The following is a 15481-nucleotide window of genomic DNA, read 5'->3' as shown; positions in this document are numbered from 1 at the left end:
GGAGAGAAGAGACCTGGTGCGAGGCTCCTAAAAACAAGAGTGCGAGAAGGAAGCCCGTCGGTGATTGGGCAGCACCTCGCATGCTGAGGTCCAATTGGCTGAGCCCCGGCCAATAGGCCGCCAAGAGGCAAGGGGCTCGACGATAAATTACAGGGACAGAACCTCCCAAGCAGTGTGCTGATAGGTTTAAAGCACAACCAATAGAATGCCAGGAATACAGGGAGGCTCGTCCGTAATTAGAAAAAACAGGGCTTGATTAAGAAAACTTTATGCAGTGCAAAGCGGGGACGCATGAGCACGCTTGACACCACGGAAACGTGTGTAAGATTAAAACAATCGTTGCAGATAAGAGGGGGTTTGTTACAACGCACGTCCACAAGATCGAACAGAGGAGCATGCCAGTGATAAGCACGCTTGACACAACGGAAACGTGTGTCAGATTAAAACAATAGTTGCAGATAAAGGGGTTAATTTCAACGCACGTCCACCGGATCAAACAGCGGAGCATGCCAGTGATATGTCGGGAAGCAAAAAATGTTAAGGGGACACTGTGTATAATGTGCCCCAGTGTAGTAGGAGAATGTTGATAGCGTAATGGACCAGGGGTCAGAACAGGACTCGGTGAAGTCCCACAAGGTGACCCAGTTTAGTAGATGTAACGGTCAATGAAAATCACTGGAACAATGAAAGTAGCTGCCAACATAAGTGCATACTTAGAGTATGTTGACCCAGGGTATATTGTCGTTAAGACCCACAAGGTTAGTACCCAGACGGTACACCCATCTTTGTTCCTTCTCGAAAAGGACTTTTTGAGTGTTTCTACATGCAGTGACCTCCTCAATTACTGTCCAGTGCAGGTCATTGGTGGTGTGGTTAGCAGAGAGGAAATGTTCACTGAGTTTGGTAGTGATTTTTTTGCACCTAATGTTGCTCCGATGTTCACATATGCGGAGTTTCACTTTCCTGGTGGTCATCCCTACGTAGCGCAGGCCACAGGGACAAGTGATAAGGTAGACCACATTAGGTGTGTTGCAGTTGGTGTGGCTGTTTTGGGTCCAAATCTTGCCTGGTTCAAGTTGAAGACTGGTAGTGTGAGAAGTCAGATGGCATATACTGCAATCCGAGCAAGGGAAATGGCCCGTTACCTTGGGAAGACCCCATGCTTCTGTGATGGATCTCTGAGAAGTGTTAGGTCTGATAATGGGACGCGTCTGTACTAGGCTATTACGCAGGCTTTGAGCCCGTTTGAAGGAGAACAGGGGTTTTTCCCATCTCCGTTTGTTGCTGTTGATGATGCGCCAATGTTTCATGACAACTTTTTTCATGGCATTGGACATGGAACTGTAAGTGGTGACGCATGTCAGTGGTATAGATGTGGCGTCTTTAACAGAATCCTCCAGAAGGGCTTCTCTGGGTTGGTTTCTGGCCCGTTTGTAGCTTTTAGTGAGGAGGGGCAGAGGGTACCCTCTGGCTGTCATTTTAGAAGTCAGATCACTAGATTGTGCCTTAAAGTCTCCCAAAGCAGTACAATTCCGTCGTAAGCGGAGGAATTGCCCGTAAGGCAGATTCTCCCGCAGTGCACGAGGGTGGAAGCTTGTAAATTCTAGAAGATTATTTCTAGAAGTAGGCTTGTAATGTGTCTTGGTATGTAAAGAACCATGTTTGTTAGTGATCAAGACATCTAGGAATACGACTTCATGAGAGTCATAAGTATGGGTGAATCTCAGATTCGGATCCAAGGTGTTGATCCACTGGAAGAATGTTTCAAGGGTGTTGGTATCCCCGTGCCATATGAGGAGCACGTCGTCAATATAACGTCTCCATAGGCCTATGGAGAGAAGATGAGGATTGGTGTCAGGGAGAACTCAAAAAAGTTCTTTTTTTGAGTACCAGGGACAACTTTATCTGCAATCCACGGGTACTTCCATGGGGAGTACCTTTGCTCCAAGTGTAGCAGGTCTATACGTGTACGATTTCGAACAGAAGTACATTCTCCCTGACACCAATCCTCATCTTCTCTCCATAGGCCTATGGAGACGTTATATTGACGACGTGCTCCTCATATGGCACGGGGATACCAACACCCTTGAAACATTCTTCCAGTGGATCAACACCTTGGATCCGAATCTGAGATTCACCCATACTTATGACTCTCATGAAGTCGTATTCCTAGATGTCTTGATCACTAACAAACATGGTTCTTTACATACCAAGACACATTACAAGCCTACTTCTAGAAATAATCTTCTAGAATTTACAAGCTTCCACCCTCGTGCACTGCGGGAGAATCTGCCTTACGGGCAATTCCTCCGCTTACGACGGAATTGTACTGCTTTGGGAGACTTTAAGGCACAATCTAGTGATCTGACTTCTAAAATGACAGCCAGAGGGTACCCTCTGCCCCTCCTCACTAAAAGCTACAAACGGGCCAGAAACCAACCCAGAGAAGCCCTTCTGGAGGATTCTGTTAAAGACGCCACATCTATACCACTGACATGCGTCACCACTTACAGTTCCATGTCCAATGCCATGAAAAAAGTTGTCATGAAACATTGGCGCATCATCAACAGCAACAAACGGAGATGGGAAAAACCCCTGTTCTCCTTCAAACGGGCTCAAAGCCTGCGTAATAGCCTAGTACAGACGCGTCCCATTATCAGACCTAACACTTCTCAGAGATCCATCACAGAAGCATGGGGTCTTCCCAAGGTAACGGGCCATTTCCCTTGCTCGGATTGCAGTATATGCCATCTGACTTCTCACACTACCAGTCTTCAACTTGAACCAGGCAAGATTTGGACCCAAAACAGCCACACCAACTGCAACACACCTAATGTGGTCTACCTTATCACTTGTCCCTGTGGCCTGCGCTACGTAGGGATGACCACCAGGAAAGTGAAACTCCGCATATGTGAACATCGGAGCAACATTAGGTGCAAAAAAATCACTACCAAACTCAGTGAACATTTCCTCTCTGCTAACCACACCACCAATGACCTGCACTGGACAGTAATTGAGGAGGTCACTGCATGTAGAAACACTCAAAAAGTCCTTTTCGAGAAGGAACAAAGATGGGTGTACCGTCTGGGTACTAACCTTGTGGGTCTTAACGACAATATACCCTGGGTCAACATACTCTAAGTATGCACTTATGTTGGCAGCTACTTTCATTGTTCCAGTGATTTTCATTGACCGTTACATCTACTAAACTGGGTCACCTTGTGGGACTTCACCGAGTCCTGTTCTGACCCCTGGTCCATTACGCTATCAACATTCTCCTACTACACTGGGGCACATTATACACAGTGTCCCCTTAACATTTTTTGCTTCCCGACATATCACTGGCATGCTCCGCTGTTTGATCCGGTGGACGTGCGTTGAAATTAACCCCTTTATCTGCAACTATTGTTTTAATCTGACACACGTTTCCGTTGTGTCAAGCGTGCTTATCACTGGCATGCTCCTCTGTTCGATCTTGTGGACGTGCGTTGTAACAAACCCCCTCTTATCTGCAACGATTGTTTTAATCTTACACACGTTTCCGTGGTGTCAAGCGTGCTCATGCGTCCCCGCTTTGCACTGCATAAAGTTTTCTTAATCAAGCCCTGTTTTTTCTAATTACGGACGAGCCTCCCTGTATTCCTGGCATTCTATTGGTTGTGCTTTAAACCTATCAGCACACTGCTTGGGAGGTTCTGTCCCTGTAATTTATCGTCGAGCCCCTTGCCTCTTGGCGGCCTATTGGCCGGGGCTCAGCCAATTGGACCTCAGCATGCGAGGTGCTGCCCAATCACCGACGGGCTTCCTTCTCGCACTCTTGTTTTTAGGAGCCTCGCACCAGGTCTCTTCTCTCCCCGGACCCGGTGGCTTGAGGCGGTGTAGGTTCCTAACGGGTGCCGAGCAGCGAGGGCGTAGGTGTACCTTCTGGCTCTTATTTTCTTCTGGTAAGGCTCACAGTACTGTTCGGCTTGTTTTTCTACTATTCAGCCGTTCGTGGCCGCTCTTTCTTCTTTTTCTCCTCCAGGGTGTGCCATATTTGCTCGCACCTCTCCCCCGGGATCCCTGAGGCGACGAACAGTCTAGCCTCACAGTAAGAACCTCTCTATTCCCCTTGGCATTTCTACCTACCAGGAATGCTTCACAGGCCGCGTTCATTGTTACTACTGGCACTGTCCCCATCCACGCACTTTGTTTGAGCCTACAATATGGCGCTTGATAATGTTTTGACTACGCACATTTACGATTCTATTGTGTTTTGTCTTGTGTTTGTATGTCTCCTTTTCATTTTAGAATAAACTCGTTTCTCTCCACCATTATAGTTTTTGGCGGATTTTTCCCTGTGTTTTATATTATTTTTCACACAGCAGCCCACGGGAGGGTGAACCTTAGTGCGTTCACACCACCGGGGCACCCACACTTCCACTCTGGTCCTGAAGAAAGCCTGTAAACTACACATAAAGGCAGAAACATGTTGACCGCCACGGAGTGAATCCGGTCTGTTATTTTTTGACCATCACTCCTTTTTATTATGTTTTAATTTTCCAATTAGCAAAACGAATAAAATACTTTTTTTGACTCAATTGGGAATTTTAAATTCACTATCACCACACACAATCCCGCTCCGCAGTAACCTGGCGTTGTAGCACACTGGGATGGCACTCGGCCATGCCCGGTGGGGCCCGATGATGAAGCATGTCACCAACCAGGTTGGTGAGTGAGGGCTTTTCATACAAAATCTGTATTACCTCCGCAGGTCTGTTTTCCTCCCTGTAATTGATTGGGTAGGCTCTGACCTTGGAGACTGGTGCTTCTACGGATGGTAAGTGCATTCTTTGAGATTTACACTGACTTCGTTGGTTTACACAATTTCCCTCGAGGGGATCAGTCGTGTTATTGCCCTTCCTCTTTCGTTGTTACTTTACTTGACCTAAGAGTCACCCCCCCACTCCTGACCGTAACTCACAAACAGGCCCATACGCTGATGTCCCAGGTGAAAGCATCATGTCTCACAGCCTCGCCTGCATATGTCCCACAGTCAACTCTGCGAGTATTAATACCAAGCCACATTGCCTACAACATGGAGCCAGCCACCACTAATCCCTCTACTGCATATATCTCACAGCCTATCACCACCACCCACAACCCTGAAAGTTAACAAGATGGCAGGCGTGCAGCAATCTATAGCAGTGTTACAACCCCTGAATCAGAAGCAACAGGTTACAGAATCAGCCATGGTTTCTTGTAACCCCTGGCATTACAGTGCATAATCTCTTGCCTCAAGCACGTTGAAGAACCAGAACCTTTTGGGTCCGGCGGCACAGGGTACGCCTTAATCTCCTGGGTTCTCCTGCTTCAGCTAACAGAGACACGGGGACACTCTGTCGGCGTAAAAGATCAGATTTTATTAGCTGCAGCTAGTACAGTTGTCCTAGAAGTACACACGGTATGTTCTCAGGAGACTGCCACTTCACTCCGTGGCGTACAATCTTATATTGGTATAGAAGACATATACATTAACCAGACAACACACCTCTTACACACATCGAGAGCCAATAAGGTAAGTTTAAAAACAGAACATGTCCAATAGAAAAGATTGAAAAACAAAGATATCGAGTAACTCGAAGAAGCCTCTCCTCCAACGGTGTTTGCCACCCCTCCCACAGGTTAAGGTATTAACGTGTCTGTAGCTGACTTGCAGGTGGCGAGATACGTTTGTGTGTTTTGGAGGACAGTTGTGAAACGAGAGAATACGAGCAGAGGACAGCGAAGGCCAGAAGATAAGATAAAGTCAGAAGAGAATAGTGTGAACCAACAGATAGTCGAGACAGGGATTAGAAAAACCAGACAGGGATTAGTGTACTCGGCCAGTCTCTAACACCAGCTTCGTAAACACAAGGCTATTTTGACACAATATTGCAGGAAAAGCAGAAAAGACTTCGTCCGTCATGCTGCCTGAGTGAGGGCAACACAAAATGGCGGCAGAGCACAAAATGGCGGGTCAATACGATCGAGATCGAAAATCGAATTTCCTCAGACCCTCCTTTTGCCAGAACTCAGGCAAGATACATAGACTCATGTTAATCTGAGTCGATGTCGATGGCCATGAGGTCATCAAGCTGTTGCTGTAACATCATTCTAATATTCTCTGTTCTTTGTGCCTTGGGTTTTGGGATGTACATAGTAGCACAAAGGTCGCAGATGGCGGGACCACAGTGCATACAAAGCTATTGGAGGGCATAGATTGGAGGTCGTAACTTCCTATACTTTTTTGGGAAAAATATTTTCGGCCAATATGAGTGAGAAACTCCATATAGAGCACTGCTCCCGCAAAGCTCTTGCCCATGGCAATGGGTTAAAGTCCTTATACCAGGCAACGGGGAAAAGACATTTTTCCAGTCTTCTAGAAGTTTTTAGAGTAAAAATCCCCGCAACTATCTTGTATGGTATTGAATTAATAGAGGTGAAAAACTGGGACTTCTGCCATAAGATTGAGGGGAAACTCTTAAGATCCCTCTCGACTCTAAACAATGCTTGCCCACTAGCCGCCTGTAGGCTTGACTTTGGACTCAGGAGTTCCTGGGTTCAGGGTCTATGCGCCCTAATAAGATGGGTGGCCAGTTTGGCTAGAGCGGGAGATGGCATCCTGCGAGTTCTCCTCAAAAATGAACTTTTGGGCAATTTTAAAGAGTTCTCTAAACTCGTAAGCAACTTTAGAAGGGCTGTAAAGATACTGAAACTTGATGAAAGTGTTCTATTCTCCTACTCCTCCACGCAGTTAAAACATGTCCTCAAGGAGGCTTCGTGGGAGTTTTGTTTCCTCTCCGATAAAAAATCAGTTGGTGATAAAAGGAATGTGGAACCTCTCATCTCCTCCTATAGGTTGAAACAGCCACAACCCTATGCCCTATGGAATCTACCGCATGGGATACGTAGGTTTTGGTTTTTGTTACGTTATGATTTAATTCCACTTAATCTACTGTTTTCTAAATGGCATGGCACTTCTGCTTTGTGCAATTTATGTAAACTGAACACCCAGGACTGTATGCATGTATTATTGATTTGTCCTATGTTACGTAATTTGCGCAATCGATGGCTAAAAGTAATTTGTATCCGCCTTAGCATTGTCACTTTAAAGGATTTCCTTCATGCACTTTATTGTCCTCCGAACGAAATGTTCTGTTCTTATATTTTTAACTTTTTTAAAGGATTTTTAGCTATTTATTAATATCCCTGGTGATATTTTGTCTGTCCGGCCTTGTTAGATTGATTTTCTGATGTATAGCTATTGCGGATTGAATTTTGTTTTTAAATTCTTGTATTTTCTGTGTATTTGTTGCTGTGTATTGTATATGTTTATGTGGCCCTCTTGAGAGCCAAAACATAATAAATAAATTTGATTTGATTTGTCGGAGCGTCATCAGGTATATAAATACAGCAACTCGATTTGATCAATTTGCAGACTCCACCACGATCTGCAAGAATAACATCTAGGGAAACTCGGTTCTGCAAAGTCATAAGACGATCCGCCTGTAGTTCCGCTGTAATATTACTTAAAGCTCCTACAGTGATGTCTATAGTAGTCTCTACGACACAAATCAGCTGCCTCATATTCCTACTGTTTGCCATGGGACCCCAAAAAGGAAGAAATCCCTTTAGGAAGTCTCCTCCCTCTTGACCTGCTGTGTCTTTGGAATCAATAATTCCTCTGCCATATCTGTTCTTATGAAAATTTGAAGAAGCAGTGTATGTAGGGGAAAGAAGAAAAGCTATATAGCAAGTTCCAGAAAAACCAGTCGGCAACCACGTTTAGGCTCTATCATGACAGATGAAATACGTGCCCTGAGATGGTACTAACGGCGGCGAATTCTGAGATGAATGAATGTAAGTATGGGAGCAAAAACTTTTACTTTGTTCGGGGTTAGTAGTCTGACCATTGATTTGCAAACAGAAATTTGTCTTGTTTAACTTTATCACTAAGGCTTGTGATATAATGAGTGACATTCCAATTAGTATATGCTTTTCTCTCATCGACAGCAATTTTACTATTTTCCATGATTTTAGCCATAGCTACCATTCCCTTTATCAATGAACTATGACTAAAATATGGTCCACCAATATAAGAACTGACAGGTCGTTTGAATCGGCTTTGATAGGCGTTTGAGAAAATTTACAAAATAAGCCCAATCAGAACCTTCATGAGAGAATGGAAGGACTAAATATGGCATCCCTTTTTCTGTGGTATGGGGCATTAGTCCACATACCCAACAGTCAGTTGTATTAATCACTAATTGGTGTTGATGTAATAATTGAATAAAGGAGTTATTGTAATATTCGGTTCTTCTTACGAGTTCATGTTGAGGAAGTGTATGAAAGAGATGCGGAGAGATAGTAGAATAAGAAGGCACAGTAATAGAAGAAGTGACAACTTTTTGCTGCATAGCATAAACAATCCAACCTATACACGACAATAGAATACACAATAATATAAAAACACATAAAGTTATACTACAACGACTGTATATTATTTTACAATGATTGTTCTTCATTTTGTTCCTTTTCTCTCTTTCGCCTAATGTAGTTTCCATCTTCTAAATGGATGCTCACGGCAATCTTCCTAAATCACTTGGTCACGATTGTCTGCGGTCCTATGACACTGCAAGTCCTGCAGGCCTATTGCCACTACTCAGGTCACAACCAAGACTCCTACCGTGACCCTGCAACCGGGATAGCAACTACATAGAAGAGAGATTCTCAGGTTTTCTTCTTCAGTCTGGGTCTTAAATCGTAATGGGTCTTATCAGGTACAGTCTGATCCTGAAACAATGTTCGTGGATTTGTGGTGTTCAGACGAAAATGTGATGGTACAGCTTCCTGGAGAATGTCGTCGTTTTCTTTTTCTGACAATGTTCCATTCAAGCGTGCATCACTAAAGGGTATAAATCGAGGGACCTTCTCGCTTTCAGAGTCTCTTATACCCTTGTGGACCCACTGATCAAAGGGCAAAGGCAAAGGAACCTTCTTGCAGTGTACACCGTGAATCCAGTTATTCTTTCCTTCAACCTTCACTGCTGTACGGGTTGCTAGGAGGACCCGACGGGGCTCCCTCCAGCGAGGCTCCAAATTCTTCGTCCTTTGAAAATTCTTCACGCAGACCCAATCACCTGGTCGGATGGAATGACCTGAGTCTGTGGAGGCCCCTGGTAGAGCGCTCTGAACCTGTTGATGGAGAACACGCAATTTAGTTGTGAGGTCATGCAAATAATCAATCAACATTGGGTATGGCAAGTCTGAATATTTTTTGGGCGAGGGACTCCCCATATATTAGCTGGGCGTCCGAAAACAACCTCATAAGGGCTAAGTCCCAAACGAGAATGCACAGCCGTTCTGGTAGATAGTAAAGCCAAAGGTAGTGCATCGGGCCAACTAAGGCCTGTACTAGCCTGTACTTTAGCAAGTTTGAGTTTGAGGGTGCCATTATAGCACTTCACCAGACCCGCTGATTGTGGATGGTTTGCCGCATGGAACTTCTGTCTTATACCAAGACCTGCACAAACCTTTTGCATGACTTGGCCCACAAATTCACTCCCATTGTCCCTCCAGACAATGCGCGGCAAACCGAATCTAGGGAAAAACTCTTTTAGAAGTGCTTTGGCTGTAGATAAAGCAGTATTGTCTTTCAGGGGGTAAGCCTCTATCCATCTGGAAAACGCACATACCACCACTAGAACATACTTGAGATTGTTGCATCGTTCCATGTGAATGTAATCGATTTGCAACACCTCAAATGGATAGGTCGGAGGAGCAAAGTGACCTGCTGGAGTTGGTGTTCCCTTTCCCGGATTGTATATTAAGCAAACAATGCAATGTTTCACTACATTGTCTGCACACTTCGGTATTCCCTCATTCTGCCATACTGGAGCCAAAAGCTTGCATATTCCTTTTGCACTTAGGTGGGCTGGACCATGCGCCATAGTAACTACAGATAGTACATAAGCGTCTGGTAACAGCCAACGTTGGTGCTCGGACAATTCCACCCAACAACCCATCTCATCTAACATTCCTGTACTTTCTTTCCACCTACTCAATTCTTTCTCTGTAGCCTCTTCTTGAATTGATTTTACGCTTTCTACTGCATCCTCATACATTCCTCTTTTTCTGACCCAATTTGCAGGGCCTGCAACATACATGTGACTTGTAGCATCTCTGGCTGTCTTTTTCGCTACCTCATCCGCAAATGCATTCCCACGACCAATATCGTCAGTAATCTTCCTGTGTGCACTACACTTCACAATTGCTATTTGGGTAGGCAAAGCAAGTGACTCAAGAAGATCAGTCACCAACTGACCATGTTGTATCTTAGTGCCTTGGGAAGTAAGGAATCCCCTTTATTTCCACAAACGTCCAAAATTGAACGCCACACCAAAAGCATACTGACTGTCGGTGTACACGTTCACTCTTTTTCCTTTGGATAACACACACGCTCTGGTTAGGGCTATCAGTTCAGCTGCCTGGGCTGAGTTATGTCTGATGCGTGCTGTTTCCACGACTGTATGCAAGGTAGTAACAGCATAGGCTGAAGTTGCTTCTCCATTAGGAAGCTTAAAACAAGAACCATCTACCCATAGCGTTCCATCCGGATTCACTAACGGCGTATCTGTTAAGTCAATTCTACCTTTTGTCACTTCCTCAGTACGAGAGAAACAATCATGTTGCTCCTGAACACCTTTCTCTTCTGGAAGAGGCAACAAAGTAGCTGGATTTAAAGTATTACATCGTTTGATGAGCACGTGACTAGCCAAAAGTGTCAGCTCGTATCCAGTCAAACGAGCACTCGTAAGATGCTGCGTTTTTGTTCTGTTTAGCAAAGTATCCACTGCATGCGGCACCATAACAATGAGAGTATTATCTAGCACCACACCAGCAGACTGTTGAATAGAAATTGCTGCTGCTGCTGTCGCTTTAAGACAACTAGGCAATGCTTTAGTTACTGGATCTAACGTAGCCGAAAAATAGGCACATGGTCGCTGTTTATCTCCAAATCACTGCGTTAAGACTGACAACCCACAACCTTCTTTTTCATGAACGTAGAGCGTAAAAGGTTTGCTGTAATCAGGAGTACCTAGTACAGGAGCAGAACACAGAGCAGTACTTAAGTCAGTAAAACTCCTCTGACACTCGTCAGTCCATGGAAGGGGCTGAGGCGTATCTTTCAAAGTGAGTGCCAACAAAGGTTTGGCCAACAGAGAGAAGTTAGGGATCCACTGCCTACAATAGGAAGTAATGCCCAGAAAGGCACGTACCTCTCTTTGTGTGGTTGGCACAGACATTTGTACAATAGCTTGGATACGTTCTGGGGTTAATCGTCTTCCCTCCTTTGATAAGAGATGACCCAAGTAGGTAACCTTTCGACGAACATATTGTAGCTTGGAAGGTGAAACCTTATGATTAAGATCGGACAAGTGTCGCAACTATGCAACCGTCACATTCTTACATATTTCCTCTGAATCAGCAGCGATCAACAAGTCATCCATGTATTGAATGAGAGCAGCACCAGACGGCAAAGAAAAAGCATCAAGATGGCATTTCAGAGCTTGACTGTAAATAGAAGGACTTTCACAATAGCCCTGGGGTGCACGCTTGAACCGGAAGCTTCGGCCTCCAAGAGAGAAGCCAAAAATATCCCTACTTTCTTCGGCAATGGGAATACTAAAGAAAGAATTTTTTAGATCGATAACAGAAAACCAAACCGCTGTAGAAGGTATCATCGTCAACAGCGCAGTGATATCTGGGACAACCGGAAACTGTGGTACAACAATTTTGTTTACCTCCCGAAGATCAATTACAAAATGATAAACAGGAGGCTGAGAGGGATCAGTGCATTTAAGAACAGGAAGAATATGGCTATTACATATGTTTCCTCTCGTTTCCTCGACCACATCTTTCCGAATCAAGTCATGAATGATTTCCAAAAGTGCTTTTTTACCTTCAGTGGAAATTCTATATTGAGGAACACGTGGTAATTTAGCATTTGGCTTGAGAGTAACAACATACGGTGGAATTTCAAGACAACCAACATCATTTGGACCCGTAGCCCAAAGCGTTGTAGGAAGAGAGAACAATTCAGGAGGAAATTGATCTTTCGACAAGTACATTGGAGAAGAAAGTTTCTGTCCTAAAGTGAGATATACACCAGAAGGAGAACAATATATCGTTGCATGCAATCTTTTTAGTAGATCTAAGCCCAATAGATTCTCACCACAACCATTCGTTAAGATAAGCGGAGCTTCCAAATCATAAGGGCCAATTGAAATAGGCAAAGGGCTAGAAACCGGATTCCGAACTGGGGCGCCAGAAAAACCTACAGATACATTCGTTAAGCCAGACAAAGGTGCCCCAGGGAGTTTTGAATGAATGATTGAACTTCTCATCGCACCAGTATCTAAAAGAAATGCCTCTGAAACACCCATTGTAGTGACATTAACATAAGGTCCATTCTGATCTACTGGAATCGACACAACTCCCTTACTTTGTCCATGGCTGTCCTAGTTAGCATGAAGACTTTCATTCCCGTCTTCAACATAATAACCCTCATTGTAGTACTGTGTAGACCAAGCGTTTTGCTGATCAAAGTAGTTCACGGATCTAGAGGGAGGAAGGGAACGCTGTTCTTGGGTCAATATACTTCGACCTCTACCTCTGTTTGCTGCTGGAGGCCAGCACGACCTCGAGGAGCAAATATTCTTGAAATGACCTTCGTCTCTACAATAGGCACATTGATTAGGACCTAACAAAGGTCACGGAATATATGGCTCAGGCTTTTGATACATCCTCTAAAACTGCGGAGGCTGTTGAAACTGGGGCTGAGCATAACGAGGTGGATAAGCCTGTTGCAAGAGAACTTTAGTTTTCAACTCTTTAGTCTTTTTCTCTTGCTTATCTTTTTCTTCTTTATCTCTATTTTCATAATATTGAGCAGTAGCCAATATCTGAGCTGAAGAAGAAACAGCCCATGAACTTTCGGAGTCTTTCAGCTTATGCGACAGCTCGGGAAGTAAATTAAATACGATCTTATCTACAAATAACCGCTGTCCACCCTCTATAGTCATGTCCTGACCACTGTGATCAATGAATGTCTCCTCGAAACGAGTGAAGAAATCGGAGACACTCTCATCTTTCTTCTGTTTACACGCGGCTAGTTTATCCCAGTTAACTCTCAAGGTAGGCATCATCGTTTTCATTAATGTAATAATCCTACCAGGGAGTTCTGAAATCAAAGCATCAGGCTTCGCACCACCCACTTGATTTCTATCTGCGGCGATGATAGCATCCCAATTTCCACCTAATTCTTGGGCATGATTTTCTTTACGAATTCTAGCCCATAATGCTTGCGGAACTACATTCCCCATCAACATTTCAATGTCTGCTAAATTCATGATGCAGGCTTCAACAGTTTGTGACAATTCTTTATAATAACCTGCAGGGTTCTTACGAGGATCCGGTTGAGACTGTTTAAGGGCTAAAACTTCAGGCCTTTTCCAGGGAACATGTACCCATATTCGCTGGAAGTGAGCAGGAATAGCTTGATTAGCACCTGCTGCTGGAACCGCTTCTCTCCATACTGGAGGAACCTCTCTCATTGGATAATTTTTCTGTGTCAACCTAAACGAAGGATCGGAATCTAGAAAAGTCTGTGAGGAAAATAAGGTCCTAAAGGAAACAAGTGTCTTTACAGCGTCCTCAACCTTAGAACCCACAATGAGATTTTTATCAAAATTAGCCTGAATTTCTAACAGACCCTGAGGAACTGAACCCAAATCCATATCCTCCCATCCTTTAATAAGAGTATCGCACATCGCATTGAAAACATATCTCTGCGTAGACGCATTCCACTGTGAAAAGGTAGGCATAATATCAGGTACACTATACCGAGGACCCTTTCCAATCCATTTACGAGCAAGAGAGTCCAACATTTCCCGTTCTTCGGAATCTGGGAACTGACTACGAGACTGTCTTCGAGAAAATGCCGGAGAGACATTTAATACCTCAAAGAAAGGTGATAAACGACCAGAGACCGTTTCTGTAAGCCGTTTACGCATTGACGGAGAATTGGACATAAGAATAGGGGACAAAGTATTAGGCGAATTAACTGAAAAGGAATCGGTAATTACCAGAGGAGCAGAAGGCAAAGAAGACGAAGGCAAAGGAGTCGAAGGCAAAGCCGGCAGAGGCGGCAATACTTGAGGGGGCTAATGTGGAAGAGCCGGAGCAGGCGGAGGTGCAACTGGCGGCTGAACAGCTTGTAACAACTGGGGTGATTTGCACCTTGTGCATAGGGCGGAGGCAATCTCAATAGATGAGACATCAAGGAATCCTCTTCTAAATCCTTTCTTTTATCAGAGGGGGAAGCTGGTAACATCGGATAGCATTTATCTATCGTCATAAGATGCTGTCTCTCTAAAATTTCCATCGCATTATCGACTTCATCATCTTTAAATTGCTGAGCAGCCTGTAAATTGGTCATACCCTGTGCTTTCTTATCTCGTTTTTCCTGCTTCATTTTCTTCTGTTTGGCTTCCTTACGCCAAAGGCGGAAAGAGTCAAACATGGCCGGCCGGGCTTTTCTTTTGAATAAAACTGCTTCTAAATTATCTAAAATATCAGACTCAAAACTACCATTTTCTGGCCATTTTAAAACACCATCATTCTTCGTATATCGGATCCATACCTCGTTAAAGGCGATGGGACCAACACCATGTTTAGAATAGAGCTCATAAGTGGGAGTTCTAACCGAAGGAATCGGAAAAGAGTCCTCAAGCCAGAAATCCCTATTACAACCAAACCAACAAATTCTTCCAAACTTAGTCAGACCAGGCATCGTTATTTCACTGGACTGTTCACAAACATCAAGGGGGCAAAACTCAGTTTACGCAGCACAAATGCACTTACCCTCGGCTTTGGCTATTGCAATAGTCAAATCTAAGGACCGGAGGAAAACAAAGAACCAAAATTGTGGACGCGACCCACCAAATACTTAACTAAGGATGTCTTCTTACGCCAACAGAGGCCCCGCCTATCGTCTCGCCTTACCATACATCATCGAAAAAGGGCCAAGGCAGGGTGGCAGTCAGGGCAGCAGTCGTCAGTAGCCGTCAGGAAGGAGTAACCGCGCTGCAAAAGACCTTCGGACCACTTTAGACATACAGGGGTCGCTTAATGTGGCTCTCGATTCCTCCAGAATTTTCTTGCGGGGTTCCTCACGACCTTCAGGCAGAACCGGTACCACTGAAGCCGCCCAACGTTGGGCGCCAGTTGCAGAACCAGAACCTTTTGGGTCCGGCGGCGCAGGGTACGCCTTAATCTCCTGGGTTCTCCTGCTTAACTACACAGAGACACGGGGACACTCCGTCGGCATAAAAGATCAGATTTTATTAGCTGCAGCTAGTACAGTTGTCCGAGAAGTACACACGGTATGTTCTCAGGA

At 44.5% G+C, this 15481-nt stretch overlaps 1 long non-coding RNA gene across 1 annotated transcript; it reads left to right on the top strand.

Annotated features, from left to right (window-relative positions):
* The first annotated feature begins 3854 nt into the window (after positions 1-3854).
* LOC146835088 (uncharacterized) lies at positions 3855-4472 on the top strand. Its single transcript, XR_014960378.1, has 3 exons — positions 3855-3911; positions 4025-4090; positions 4291-4472. It is a non-coding gene; the product is annotated as an uncharacterized LOC146835088 (long non-coding RNA).
* The last annotated feature ends 11009 nt before the right edge of the window (positions 4473-15481 follow it).

This window comes from Triturus cristatus, chromosome 4_2 (assembly GCF_964204655.1).
Source record: "Triturus cristatus chromosome 4_2, aTriCri1.1, whole genome shotgun sequence".
NCBI lineage: Eukaryota > Metazoa > Chordata > Amphibia > Caudata > Salamandridae > Triturus > Triturus cristatus.
This window is presented reverse-complemented; position numbering and strand designations above follow the sequence as displayed.